The sequence below is a fragment of the Arachis hypogaea genome, chromosome 3 (genome assembly GCF_003086295.3).
Source record: "Arachis hypogaea cultivar Tifrunner chromosome 3, arahy.Tifrunner.gnm2.J5K5, whole genome shotgun sequence".
Taxonomy (NCBI): domain Eukaryota; kingdom Viridiplantae; phylum Streptophyta; class Magnoliopsida; order Fabales; family Fabaceae; genus Arachis; species Arachis hypogaea.
Window position 1 is genome coordinate 88,242,786 of NC_092038.1, and position 14,935 is coordinate 88,257,720.

Here is a 14,935-nt window from a genome sequence, read left to right on the forward strand (position 1 = left end):
TATTATTTAAAAATTCAAAAATAAAAAAATTATTTTTTTAAATTTTTTATTTTTTAAAAATATTTTTATTTTTTTATTCACCGGATAATGCTACACCCAGACAGTTGACCTTTTTTGCTGCACTTATTCACAAATTAAGAATAAATTAACATAAAAAATTTAAAATTTTAATTTTTTATATTTTTTGGATATTTTAGGAATATTTTAATTTTTTATAATTAGAAAAATATATTTTTAGTTTAAAAATAAAAAAAATAAATTTACAAATCTATTGTTTATTAGATATTGTTGGACTTTATTTGATTTTTTTTATTTAAATAAAAAAAATTTAATAATATAATTTAATAATTCCAAAATAATTTTTTTTAATTTTTAATTTTTTTAAAAATATTTTTTTATTCACCGGATAAGACAGTTGACTTTTTTTGCTGCACTTGTTTAGAAATTAAGAGTAAATTAATTTAAAAAAATTAAAATTTTAATTTTTTATTTTTTTGGATATATTTGGAATTTCTTAATTTTTTACAATTAGAAAAAATATATTTTTAGTTTAAAAATAAAAAAATTTACAGATCTATTGTTTATTAGATATTGTTGGACTTTATTTTATTTTTATTATTTAACTAAAAAACATTTAATAATATAATTTAAAAATTCAAAAATAAAAAAATTTATTTTTTTAATTTTTAATTTTTTAAAAATATTTATATTTTTTATTCACCGGATAATGCTACACCGAGACAGTTGACTTTTTTTCTGCACTTGTTCACAAATTAAGAATAAAAATTTTATTTTTTTATTTTTTAATTTTTTTAAAAATATTTTTATTTTTTTATTCACCGGATAATGCTACACCCAGACAGTTGACTTTTTTTGCTGCACTTGTTCACAAATTAAGAATAAATTCTTTAAAAAATTAAAAATTTTAATTTTTTATATTTTTTGGATATTTTAGGAATTTTTTATTTTTTACAATTAGAAAAATATATTTTTAGTTTAAAATAAAAAAATAATAAATTTACAGATCTGTTGTTTATTAGATATTGCTGGACTTAATTTTATTTTTATTATTTAAAGAAAAAAATTTCATAAGATAATTTTAAAATTCAAAAATAAAAAATTTAGTTTTTTAAAATTTTTTATCTTTTAAAAATATTTTTTATTTTTTTATTTACCGGATAATGCTACACCTAGACAGTTGACTTTTTTGCTGCACTTGTTTAGAAATTAAGAATAAATTAATTTAAAAATTTAGAATTTTAATTTTTTTATTTTTTGGATATTTTTTAAATTTTTTAATTTTTTACAATTAGAAAAAATATTTTTTAGTTTAAAAATTAAAAAATAATAAATTTATAAGTCTGTTGTTTATTAGATATTGCTGGACTTTATTTTATTTTTATTATTAAAATAAAAATATTTAATACTATAATTTAAAAATTCAAATTTTTTTTTAAATTTTTAATTTTTTAAAAATATTTTTTTATTCACCGGATAATGCTACTCCCAAACAGTTGACTTTTTTCTGCACTTGTTCACAAATTTAGAATAAATTAATTTAAAAAATTTAAAATTTTAATTTTTTATTTTTTGGATATTTTGGTAATTTCTTAATTTTTTACAATTATAAAAATATAGTTTTATTTTAAAAATAAAAAAGTAATAAATTTACAGATCTATTGTTTATTAGATATTGTTGGACTATATTTTATTTTTATTATTTAAATAAAAATATTAAATAATATAATTTAAAATTCAAAAATAAAAAAATTATTTTTTTAATTTTTAATTTTTTTAAAAATATTTTTATTTTTTTATTCACCAGATAATACTACACCGAGACATTTGACTTTTTTTGCTGCACTTGTTCACAAATTAAGAATAAATTAATTTAAAAAATTAAAATTAAAATTTTTTATATTTTTGGATATTTTTGGAATTTCTTAATTTTTTACAATTAGAAAAAATACATTTTTAGTTTAAAAATAAAAAAATAATAAATTTACAGATCTGTTGTTCATTAGATATTGCTGGACTTTATTTTATTTTTATTATTTAAGTAAAAATCATTTCATAAGATAATTTAAAAATTCAAAAATAAAAAATTTAGTTTTTTAAAATTTTTTATCTTTTAAAAATATTTTTTATTTTTTATTCACCGGATAATGCTACGCCTAGACAGTTGACTTTTTTTGCTGCACTTGTTTAGAAATTAAGAATAAATTAATTTAAAAAATTTAGAATTTAAATTTTTTTATTTTTTGGATATTTTTGAAATTTTTAAATTTTTTACAATTAGAAAAAATAATTTTAATTTTAAAAATTCAAAAATAATAAATTTATAGGTCTGTTGTTTACTTGATATTACTGGACTTTATTTTATTTTTATTATTTAAATAAAAAACATTTAATAATATGATTTAAAAATTCAAAAATAAAAAATTTTATTTTTTTAAAATTTTAAATTTTTTAAAAATTTTTTTATTTTTTATTCACCGGATAATGCTACACCCAGATAGTTGACTTTTTTTGCTGCACTTGTTCACAAATTAAGAATAAATTAATTTAAAAAATTAAAATTAAAATTTTTTATTTTTTTGGATATTTTTGGAATTTCTTAATTTTTTACAATTAGAAAAAATATATTTTCAGTTTAAAAATAAAAAAATAATAAATTTACAGATCTGTTGTTTATTAGATATTGCTGGACTTTATTTTATTTTTATTATTTAAGTAAAAATCATTTCATAAGATAATTTAAAAATTCAAAAATAAAAAATTTAGTTTTTTAAAATTTTTTATCTTTTAAAAATATTTTTTATTTTTTATTCACCGGATAGTGCTACGCCTAGACAGTTGACTTTTTTTGCTGCACTTGTTTAGAAATTAGGAATAAATTAATTTAAAAAATTTAGAATTTTAATTTTTTTATTTTTTGGATATTTTTGGAATTTTTTAATTTTTTACAATTAGAAAAAGTATTTTTTATTTTAAAAATTATAAAATAATAAATTTATAGGTCTGTTGTTTACTTGATATTGCTGGACTTTATTTTATTATTATTATTTAAATAAAAAACAGTTAATAATATGATTTAAAAATTCAAAAATAAAAAATTTATTTTTTTAAAATTTATAATTTTTTTAAAAATATTTTTTATTTTTTATTCACCGGATAATGCTACACCCAGATAGTTGACTTTTTTTGCTGCACTTGTTCACAAATTAAGAATAAATTAATTTAAAAAATTAAAATTAAAATTTTTTATTTTTTTGGATATTTTTGGAATTTCTTAATTTTTTACAATTAGAAAAAATATATTTTCAGTTTAAAAATAAAAAAATAATAAATTTACAGATCTGTTGTTTATTAGATATTGCTGGACTTTATTTTATTTTTATTATTTAAGTAAAAATCATTTCATAAGATAATTCAAAAATAAAAAATTTAGTTTTTTAAAATTTTTTATCTTTTAAAAATATTTTTTATTTTTTATTCACCGGATATTGCTACGCCTAGACAGTTGACTTTTTTTGCTGCACATGTTTAGAAATTAAGAATAAATTAATTTAAAAAATTTAGAATTTTAATTTTTTTATTTTTTGGATATTTTTGGAATTTTTTAATTTTTTACAATTAGAAAAAATATTTTTTATTTTAAAAATTAAAAAATAATAAATTTATAGGTCTGTTGTTTACTTGATATTGCTGGACTTTATTTTATTTTTATTATTTAAATAAAAAAACATTTAATAATATGATTTAAAAATTCAAAAATTCAAAAATTTATTTTTTTAAAATTTTTATTTTTTTAAAAATATTTTTTATTTTTTATTCACCGGATAATGCTACACCCAGATAGTTGACTTTTTTTGCTGCACTTGTTCACAAATTAAGAATAAATTAATTTAAAAAATTAAAATTAAAATTTTTTATTTTTTTGGATATTTTTGGAATTTCTTAATTTTTTAAAATTAGAAAAAATATATTTTTAGTTTAAAAATAAAAAAATAATAAATTTACAGATCTGTTGTTTATTAGATATTGCTGGACTTTATTTTATTTTTATTATTTAAGTAAAAATCATTTCATAAGATAATTTAAAAATTCAAAAATAAAAAATTTAGTTTTTTAAAATTTTTTATCTTTTAAAAATATTTTTTATTTTTTATTCACCGGATAGTGCTACGCCTAGACAGTTGACTTTTTTTGCTGCACTTGTTTAGAAATTAAGAATAAATTAATTTAAAAAATTTAGAATTTTAATATTTTTATTTTTTGGATATTTTTGGAATTTTTTAATTTTTTACAATTAGAAAGAATATTTTTTATTTTAAAAATTAAAAAATAATAAATTTATAGGTCTGTTGTTTACTTGATATTGCTGGACTTTATTTTATTTTTATTATTTAAATAAAAAAACATTTAATAATATGATTTAAAAATTCAAAAATAAAAAATTTATTTTTTTAAAATTTTTAATTTTTCAAAAATATTTTTTATTTTTTATTCACCGGATAATGCTACACCCAGATAGTTGACTTTTTTTGCTGCACTTGTTCACAAATTAAGAATAAATTAATTTAAAAAATTAAAATTAAAATTTTTTATTTTTTTGGATATTTTTGGAATTTCTTAATTTTTTACAATTAGAAAAAATATATTTTAGTTTAAAAATAAAAAATAATAAATTTACAGATCTGTTGTTTATTAGATATTGCTGGACTTTAGTTTATTTTTATTATTTAAGTAAAAATCATTTCATAAGATAATTTAAAAATTCAAAAATAAAAAATTTAGTGTTTTAAAATTTTTTATCTTTTAAAAATATTTTTTATTTTTTATTCACCGGATAGTGCTACGCCTAGACAGTTGACTCTTTTTGCTGCACTTGTTTAGAAATTAAGAATAAATTAATTTAAAAAATTTAGAATTTTAATTTTTTTATTTTTTGGATATTTTTGGAATTTTTTAATTTTTTACAATTAGAAAAAATATTTTTTATTTTAAAAATTAAAAAATAATAAATTTATAGGTCTGTTGTTTACTTGATATTGCTGGACTTTATTTTATTATTATTATTTAAATAAAAAACATTTAATAATATGATTTAAAAATTCAAAAATAAAAAATTTTATTTTTTTAAAGTTTTTAATTTTTTTAATAATGTTTTTTATTTTTTATTCACCGGATAATGCTACACCCAGATAGTTGACTTTTTTTGCTGCACTTGTTCACAAATTAAGAATAAATTAATTTAAAAAATTAAAATTAAAATTATTTATTTTTTTGGATATTTTTGGAATTTCTTAATTTTTTACAATTAGAAAAAATATATTTTTAGTTTAAAAATAAAAAAATAATAAATTTACAGATCTGTTGTTTATTAGATATTGCTGGACTTTATTTTATTTTTATTATTTAAGTAAAAATCATTTCATAAGATAATTTAAAAATTCAAAAATAAAAAATTTAGTTTTTTAAAATTTTTTATCTTTTAAAAATATTTTTTATTTTTTTTCACCGGATAGTGCTACGCCTAGACAGTTGGCTTTTTTTGCTGCACTTGTTTAGAAATTAAGAATAAATTAATTTAAAAAATTTAGAATTTTAATTTTTTTATTTTTTGGATATTTTTGGAATTTTTTAATTTTTTACAATTAGAAAAAATATTTTTTATTTTAAAAATTAAAAAATAATAAATTTATAGGTCTGTTGTTTACTTGATATTGCTGGACTTTATTTTATTATTATTATTTAAATAAAAAAACATTTAATAATATGATTTAAAAATTCAAAAATAAAAAATTTTATTTTTTTAAAATTTTTAATTTTTTTAAAGATATTTTTTATTTTTTATTCACCGGATAATGCTACACCCAGATAGTTGACTTTTTTTGCTGCACTTGTTCACAAATTAAGAATAAATTAATTTCAAAAATTAAAATTAAAATTTTTTATTTTTTTGGATATTTTTGGAATTTCTTAATTTTTTACAATTAGAAAAAATATATTTTTAGTTTAAAAATAAAAAAATAATAAATTTACAGATCTGTTGTTTATTAGATATTGCTGGACTTTATTTTATTTTTATTATTTAAGTAAAAATCATTTCATAAGATAATTTAAAAATTCAAAAATAAAAAATTTAGTTTTTTAAAATTTTTTATCTTATAAAAATATTTTTTATTTTTTATTCACCGGATAGTGCTACGCCTAGATGATGGTGTTTTTGAGGAAAACGAATTTCCAACACACAAATCCAACCGGCAAGTGTACCGGGTCGCATCAAGTAATAATAACTCACGGGAGTGAGGTCGATCCTACAGGGATTGAAGGATTGAGCAATCTTAGTTTAGTGGTTGATTTAGTCAAGCGAACAAGATTTGATTTGAGTGATTTGTATCTAACAGAAGTTAAATTGCATGAAATTAAAGGGAGAGGGGTAATTGACTGAAAATTAAATGTGCAAGAAAAGTAAAAGTGCTGAATCTTAAAGTGCAAGAAATTAAATGGCAGAAACTTAGAAAGCAAGAAATGTAAATTGCAGAATTTTAGAGTGCAAGAAATGTAAATGACTTGAATTGTAAATGGGTCAGGGATGTGGGATTGCAGAAATTTAACAAAGAAAAGTAAAATTGAACCAACAGAAGAGTAGATGATGGAGTTAAGTGAACCAGATCTCAAATTAAAGGGAAAACGAGCTTGGTGTAGTAATTAAACAAGGAAATTAAAATGGAAACCAATAGATCTCAGGACCCAAGAGACTAGATAACCAAGTCTAGATCTCAATGCCTTCCTAGATCCAAATTCAGAGAGCAATTGCAAGAAATTTAAAGATCAGACAATAGAAGAGTAAATCAGAAATTCAATTTCCAAAAATTGCAGTAAGTGAAAATAGAGAGATCTCAAGATGAGATTGAGACAGAATTTCCTCAATTCTTCAACCCAATGTTCAAGACAAGTGTAATTGAAATTGAAAACAAGAAAACTAAGAGAAAGAAAATTCAATTCTCTTTCCCTGAGAACAACAACTCAAAAATCTAAAATGAGCTCTCTACTGCAAGTCTATGAAAAATTCTAAAAGAAAGCTCTCCGAAGAACTTAAATTCTAGGCTATTTATACACTTTCTTCAAATGGTCTTCAAGCCTTGAATTGGGCCTTTGCTCTTGATGGAATTGGGTTGAAAAAGGTCTCTGTTGATTACTCTTGGAGTTCGAGAAAAACCCATTTTGAACCGGGACATAAATCACAAAAGCTTGAGTAAAAGTTTGAGGCAAACTTTTACTCAAGCTTTTTATATCAGCCACCCCCTTTTGCTGATGTCCACGTTTGGGCTAAAGTTTGAGGTCAAACTTTTAGCCAAACGTTGGATCCCCTTCTGTGCATGTGTGGCGCCAACGTTTGCCAAAAAGCTTGAGGCAAACGTTGGCGCAAGCTTTTTGCCTCCAGGGTGTGTATGTGTGGCGCCAACGTTTGCCAAAAAGCTTGAGGCAAACGTTGGCGCAAGCTTTTGTCCTCCAGGGTGTTTATGTCAACTTTTCCAAAAGTTTGAGCAGGCAAGCTTTTGCTCAAGCTTTTTGTTCTCTCTTGCTCCTTGCCCTTTCTTCTTTCTTCAACCTTCTTCAAAGCTCTTTTCACCTATCATAAATCAACCAAACATATCAAAGCTATGCTTAGGATCATGAGTTTGTTATTCTTTCATAATATATGACAATTATAGCACAAAATCTCATGAAATTGCATTAATTCATCTATGGTTGATTGAATCAAAGGAAACATGAAATTCTACCCAACTGGCCTACTTATGGCTCAAGAAAGTGCATAAAATCAATTAAAAACATAAGAAAAAGACTAGTTAAACTAGGCTAAGATGACTCGTCATCACTAGACTGTTGACTTTTTTTCGTTGCACTTGTTCACAAATTAAGAATAAATTAATTTCAAAAATTTAATATTTTAAAATTTTTTATTTTTTGGAATTTTTTATTTTTTTACAATTAGAGGAAGATATTTTTTTAATTTAAAAATTTTAAAAAAATAATAAATTTACAGATCTGTTGTTTATTATATATTGCTAGACATTATTTTAATTTTATTATTTAAATAAAAAACATTTAATAATTTAATTTAAAAATTCAAAAATAAAAAATTTATTTTTTTAAAATTTTTTATTTTTTTAAAAATATTTTTTATTTTTTTATTCACCGGATAATGCTACACCCAGACTGTTGATTTTTTTTTACTTCACTTGTTCACAAATTAAGAATAAATTAATTTAAAAATTTAATATTTTAATATTTTTTTGGATATTTTTATAATTTTTTATTTTTTTACAATTAGAGAAAGATATTTTTTAGTTTAAAAATTTAAAAAAATAATAAATTTACAGATCTGTTGTTTATTATATATTGCTAGACTTTATTTAAATTTTATTATTTAAAGAAAAAATATTTAATAATATAATTTAAAAATTCAAAAATAAAATATTTAGTTTTTTAAAATTTTTTATTTTTTTAAAAATATTTTTTATTTTTTTATTCACCGGATAATGCTACACACAGACTGTTGACTTTTTTTTACTGCACTTGTTCACAAATTAAGAATAAATTAATTTAAAAAATTTAATATTTTAATATTTTTTTGATATTTTTGTAATTTTTTATTTTTTTACAATTAGAGAAAGATATTTTTAAGTTTAAAAATTTTTTAAAAATAATAAATTTACAGATCTGTTGTTTATTATATATTGCTAGACTTTATTTTAATTTTATTATTTAAATAAAAAAATTTAATAATATAATTTAAAAATTCAAAAATAAAAAATTTATTTTTTTAAAATTTTTAATTTTTTTAAAAATATTTTTTATTTTTTATTTACCGGATAATGCTACACCCAGACAGTTGACTTTTTTTTGCTACACTTGTTCACAAATTAAGAATAAATTAATTTAAAAAATTAATATTTCAATTTTATTTTTTGGATATTTTTGGAATTTTTATTTTTTTACAACTAGAGAAATATATTTCTTTAGTTTAAAAATTTTAAAAAAATAATAAATTTACAGATCTTTTGTTTATTATATATTGCTAGACTTTATTTTAATTTTATTATTTAAATAAAAAACATTTAATAATATAATTTAAAAATTAAAAAATAAAAAATTTAGTTTTTTAAAAATATTTTTTATTTTTTTATTCCCCGGATAATGCTACACCAGACTGTTGACTTTGTTTGGCTGCACTTGTTCACTTATTAAGAATAAATTAATATAAAAAGTTAATTTTTTAATTTTTTGGTTATTTTTGGAATTTTTTATTTTCTTACAACCAGAAAAAAAATTTTAGTTTAAAATTGAAATAAAATAATAAGGTTACAGATCTGTTGTTCACTAGATATTGCTGGACTTTATTTTTTATTATTTAAATAGAAAACATTTAATAATATAATTTAAAAATTCAAAAATAAAAAATTTAGTTTTTTAAAATTTTTTATTTTTTAAAAATATTTTTTATTTTTTTATTCACCGGATAATGCTACACCCAGACAATTGACTTTTTTTGCTGCACTTATTCACAAATTAAGAATAAATTAATTTAAAATATTTAATATTTTAATTTTCTTTATTTTTTGGATATTTTTGAAATTTTTTATTTTTTTACAACAAGAGAAATATATTTTTTTAGTTTAAAAATTTTAAAAAAATAATAAATTTACAGATCTGTTTTTTATTATATATTGCTAGACTTTATTTTAATTTTATAATGTAAATAAAAAACATTTAATAATATAATTTAAAAATTCAAAAATAAAAAATTTAGTTTTTTAAAATTTTTTATTTTTTAAAAATATTTTTTATTTTTTTATTCACCGGATAATGCTACACCCAGACTGTTGTCTTTTTTTGCTGCTCTTGTTCAAAATTAAGAATAAATTAATTTAAAAAATTTAATATTTTAATATTTTTTATTTTTTGGATATTTTTGGAATTTTTTATTTTTTTACAATTAGAGGAAGATATTTTTTAGTTTAAAAATTTTAAAAAATAATAAATTTACAGATCTGTTGTTTATTAGATATTGCTAGACTATATTTTAATTTTATTATTTAAATAAAAACATTTAACAATATAATTTAAAAATTCAAAAATAAAAAATTTAGTTTTTTAAAATTTTTTATTCACCGGATAATGCTACACCCAGACAGTTGACTTCTTTTGCTACAGTTGTTCACAAATTAAGAATAAATTAACATAAAAAATTTAATTTTCTATTTTTTTTGGTTATTTTTGGAATTTTTTATTTTTTTACAACTAGAAAAAAAATTTTTAGTTTAAAATTGAAAAAAAATAATAAAGTTACAGATCTGTTGTTCACTAGATATTGCTGGACTTTATTTTTTTATTATTTAAATAAAAACATTTAACAATATAATTTAAAAATTCAAAAATAAAAAATTTAGTTTTTTAAAATTTTTTATTTTTTTTAAATATTTTTTATTTTTTTATTCACCGGATAATGCTACACCCAGACAGTTGACTTTTTTTGCTGCACTTGTTCACAAATTAAGAATAAATTAATTTAAAATATTTAATATTTTAATTTTCTTTATTTTTTGGATATTTTTGAAATTTTTTATTTTTTTACAACTAGAGAAATATATTTTTCTAGTTTAAAAATTATAAAAAAATAATAAATTTACATATCTATTGTTTATTATATATTGCTAGACTTTAATTTAATTTTACAATGAAAATAAAAAAATTTAATAATATAATTTAAAAATTCAAAAATAAAAAATTTAGTTTTTTAAAATTTTTTATTTTTTTAAAAATATTTTTTATTTTTTTATTCACCGGATAATGCTACACCCAGACTGTTGTCTTTTTCTTGCTGCACTTGTACACAAATTAAGAATAAATTAATTTAAAAAATTTAATATTTTTATATTTTTTATTTTTTGGATATTTATGGAATTTTTTATTTTTTAACAATTAGAGGAAGATATTTTTTAGTTTAAAAATTTTAAAAAATAATAAATTTACAGATCTGTTGTTTATTAGATATTGCTAGACTATTTTTTTAATTTTATTATTTAAATAAAAACATTTAACAATATAATTTAAAAATTCAAAAATAAAAAATTTAGTTTTTTAAAAATATTTTTTATTTTTTTATTCACTCGATAATGCTACACCCAGACTGTTGACTTTTTTTGGCTGCACTTGTTCATAAATTAAGAATAAATTAATTTCAAAAATTTAATATTTTAATATTTTTAATTTTTTGGATATTTTTGGAATTTTTTATTTTTTTTACAATTAGAGAAAGATATTTTTTTAGTTTAAAAATTTTAAAAAAATAATAAATTTACAGATCTGTTGTTTATTATATATTGCTAGACTTTATTTTAATTTTATTATTTAAATAAAAAACATTTAATAATATAATTTAAAAATTCAAAAATAAAAAATTTAGTTTTTTAAAATTTTTTATTTTTCAAAAATATTTTTTATTTTTTTATTCACCGGATAATGCTACACCCAGACAGTTGACTTCTTTTGCTACAGTTGTTCACAAATTAAGAATAAATTAACATAAAAAATTTAATTTTCTATTTTTTTGGTTATTTTTGGAATTTTTTATTTTTTTACAACTAGAAAAAAAAATTTTTAGTTTAAAATTGAAAAAAAATAATAAAGTTACAGATCTGTTGTTCACTAGATATTGCTGGACTTTATTTTTTTATTATTTAAATAAAAGCATTTAACAATATAATTTAAAAATTCAAAAATAAAAAATTTAGTTTTTTAAAATTTTTTATTTTTTTTAAATATTTTTTATTTTTTTATTCACCGGATAATGCTACACCCAGACAGTTGACTTTTTTTGCTGCACTTGTTCACAAATTAAGAATAAATTAATTTAAAATATTTAATATTTTAATTTTCTTTATTTTTTGGATATTTTTGAAATTTTTTATTTTTTTACAACTAGAGAAATATATTTTTCTAGTTTAAAAATTATAAAAAAATAATAAATTTACATATCTATTGTTTATTATATATTGCTAGACTTTAATTTAATTTTACAATGAAAATAAAAAAAATTTAATAATATAATTTAAAAATTCAAAAATAAAAAATTTAGTTTTTTTAAAATTTTTTATTTTTTTAAAAATATTTTTTATTTTTTTATTCACCGGATAATGCTACACCCAGACTGTTGTCTTTTTCTTGCTGCACTTGTACACAAATTAAGAATAAATTAATTTAAAAAATTTAATATTTTATATTTTTTATTTTTTGGATATTTATGGAATTTTTTATTTTTTAACAATTAGAGGAAGATATTTTTTAGTTTAAAAATTTTAAAAAATAATAAATTTACAGATCTGTTGTTTATTAGATATTGCTAGACTATTTTTTTAATTTTATTATTTAAATAAAAACATTTAACAATATAATTTAAAAATTCAAAAATAAAAAATTTAGTTTTTTAAAAATATTTTTTATTTTTTTATTCACTCGATAATGCTACACCCAGACTGTTGACTTTTTTTGGCTGCACTTGTTCATAAATTAAGAATAAATTAATTTCAAAAATTTAATATTTTAATATTTTTAATCTTTTGGATATTTTTGGAATTTTTTATTTTTTTTACAATTAGAGAAAGATATTTTTTTAGTTTAAAAATTTTAAAAAAATAATAAATTTACAGATCTGTTGTTTATTATATATTGCTAGACTTTATTTTAATTTTATTATTTAAATAAAAAACATTTAATAATATAATTTAAAAATTCAAAAATAAAAAATTTAGTTTTTTAAAATTTTTTATTTTTCAAAAATATTTTTTATTTTTTTATTCACCGGATAATGCTACACCTTGACTGTTGACTTTTTTTGGCTGCACTTGTTCACAAATTAAGAATAAATTAATTTCAAATTTTTAATATTTTAATATTTTTTATTTTTTGGATATTTTTGGAATTTTTTATTTTTTTACAATTTGAGAAAGATATTTTTTAATTTAAAAATTTTAAAGAAATAATAAATTTACAGATCTGTTGTTTATTATATATTACTAGACTTTATTTTAATTTTATTATTTAAATAAAAAACATTCAATAATATAATTTAAAAATTCAAAAATAAAAAATTTATTTTTTCAAAATTTTTTATTTTTTTAAAAATATTTTTTATTTTTTTATTCACCGGATAATGCTACACCCAGACTGTTGACTTTTTTGTACTGCACTTGTACACAAATTAAGAATAAATTAATTTAAAAAATTTAATATTTTAATATTTTTTTGGATATTTTTGGAATTTTTTATTTTTTTACAATTAGAGAAAGATATTTTTTAGTTTAAAAATTTTAAAAAAATAATAAATTTACAGATCTGTTGTTTATTATATATTGCTAAACTTTATTTTAATTTTATTATTTAAATAAAAAACATTTAATAATATAATTTAAAAATTCAAAAATAAAAAATTTAGTTTTTTAAAATTTTTTATTTTTTTAAAAATATTTTTTATTTTTTATTCACCGGATAATGCTACACCCAGACTGTTGACTTTTTTTTGCTGTACTTGTTCACAAATTAAGAATAAATTAATTTAAAAATTTAATATTTTAATATTTTTTATTTTTTGGATATTTTTGGAATTTTTTATTTTTTTACAATTAGAGGAAGATATTTTTTAGTTTAAAAATTTTAAAAAAATAATAAATTTACAGATCTGTTGTTTATTAGATATTGCTAGACTTTATTTTAATTTTATTATTTAAATAAAAAACATTTAACAATATAATTTAAAAATTCAAAAATAAAAAATTTAGTTTTTTAAAATTTTTTATTTTTTATTCACCGGATAATGCTACACCCAGACAGTTAACTTCTTTTGCTACACTTGTTCACAAATTAAGAATAAATTAATATAAAAAATTTAATTTTTTAATTTTTTTGGTTAATTTTGGAATTTTTATTTTTTTACAGCTACAAAAAAAAATTAGTTTAAAATTGAAAAAAATAATAAAGTTACAAATCTGTTGTTCACTAGATGTTGCTGGACTTTATTTTTTTATTATTTAAATAAAAAACATTTAATAATATAATTTAAAAATTTAAAAATAAAAAATTTAGTTTTTTAAAATTTTTATTTTTTTAAAAATATTTTTTATTTTTTTATTCACCGGATAATGCTACACCCAGACAGTTGACATTTTTTTGCTGCACTTGTTCACAAATAAAGAATAAATTAATTTAAAAAATTTAATATTTTAATTTTCTTTATTTTTTGGATATTTTTGGAATTTTTTATTTTTTTACAACTAGAGAAATATATTTTCTTAGTTTAAAAATTTTAAAAAAATAATAAATTTACAGATCTGTTGTTTATTATATATTGCTAGACTTTATTTTAATTTTATTATTTAAATAAAAAACATTTAATAATATAATTCAAAAATATTTTTTATTTTTTTATTAACCGGATAATGCTACACCCAAACTGTTGACTTTTTTTTGTTGCACTTGTTCACAAATTAAGAATAAATTAATTTCAAAATTTTAATATTTTAATATTTTTTATTTTTGGATATTTTTGGAATTTTTTATTTTAATACAATTAGAGAAAGATAATTTTTTAATTTAAAAATTTTAAAAAAATAATAAGTTTACAGATCTGTTGTTTATTATATATTGCTAGACTTTATTTTAATTTTATTATTTAAATAAAAAACATTTAATAATATAATTTAAAAATTTAAAAATAAAAATTTAGTTTTTTAAAATTTTTTATTTTTTTTAAAATATTTATTATTTTCTTATTCACCGGATAATGCTACACCCAGACTGTTGACTTTTTTTTACTGCACTTGTTCATAAATTAAGAATAAATTAATTTAAAAAATTTTATATTTTA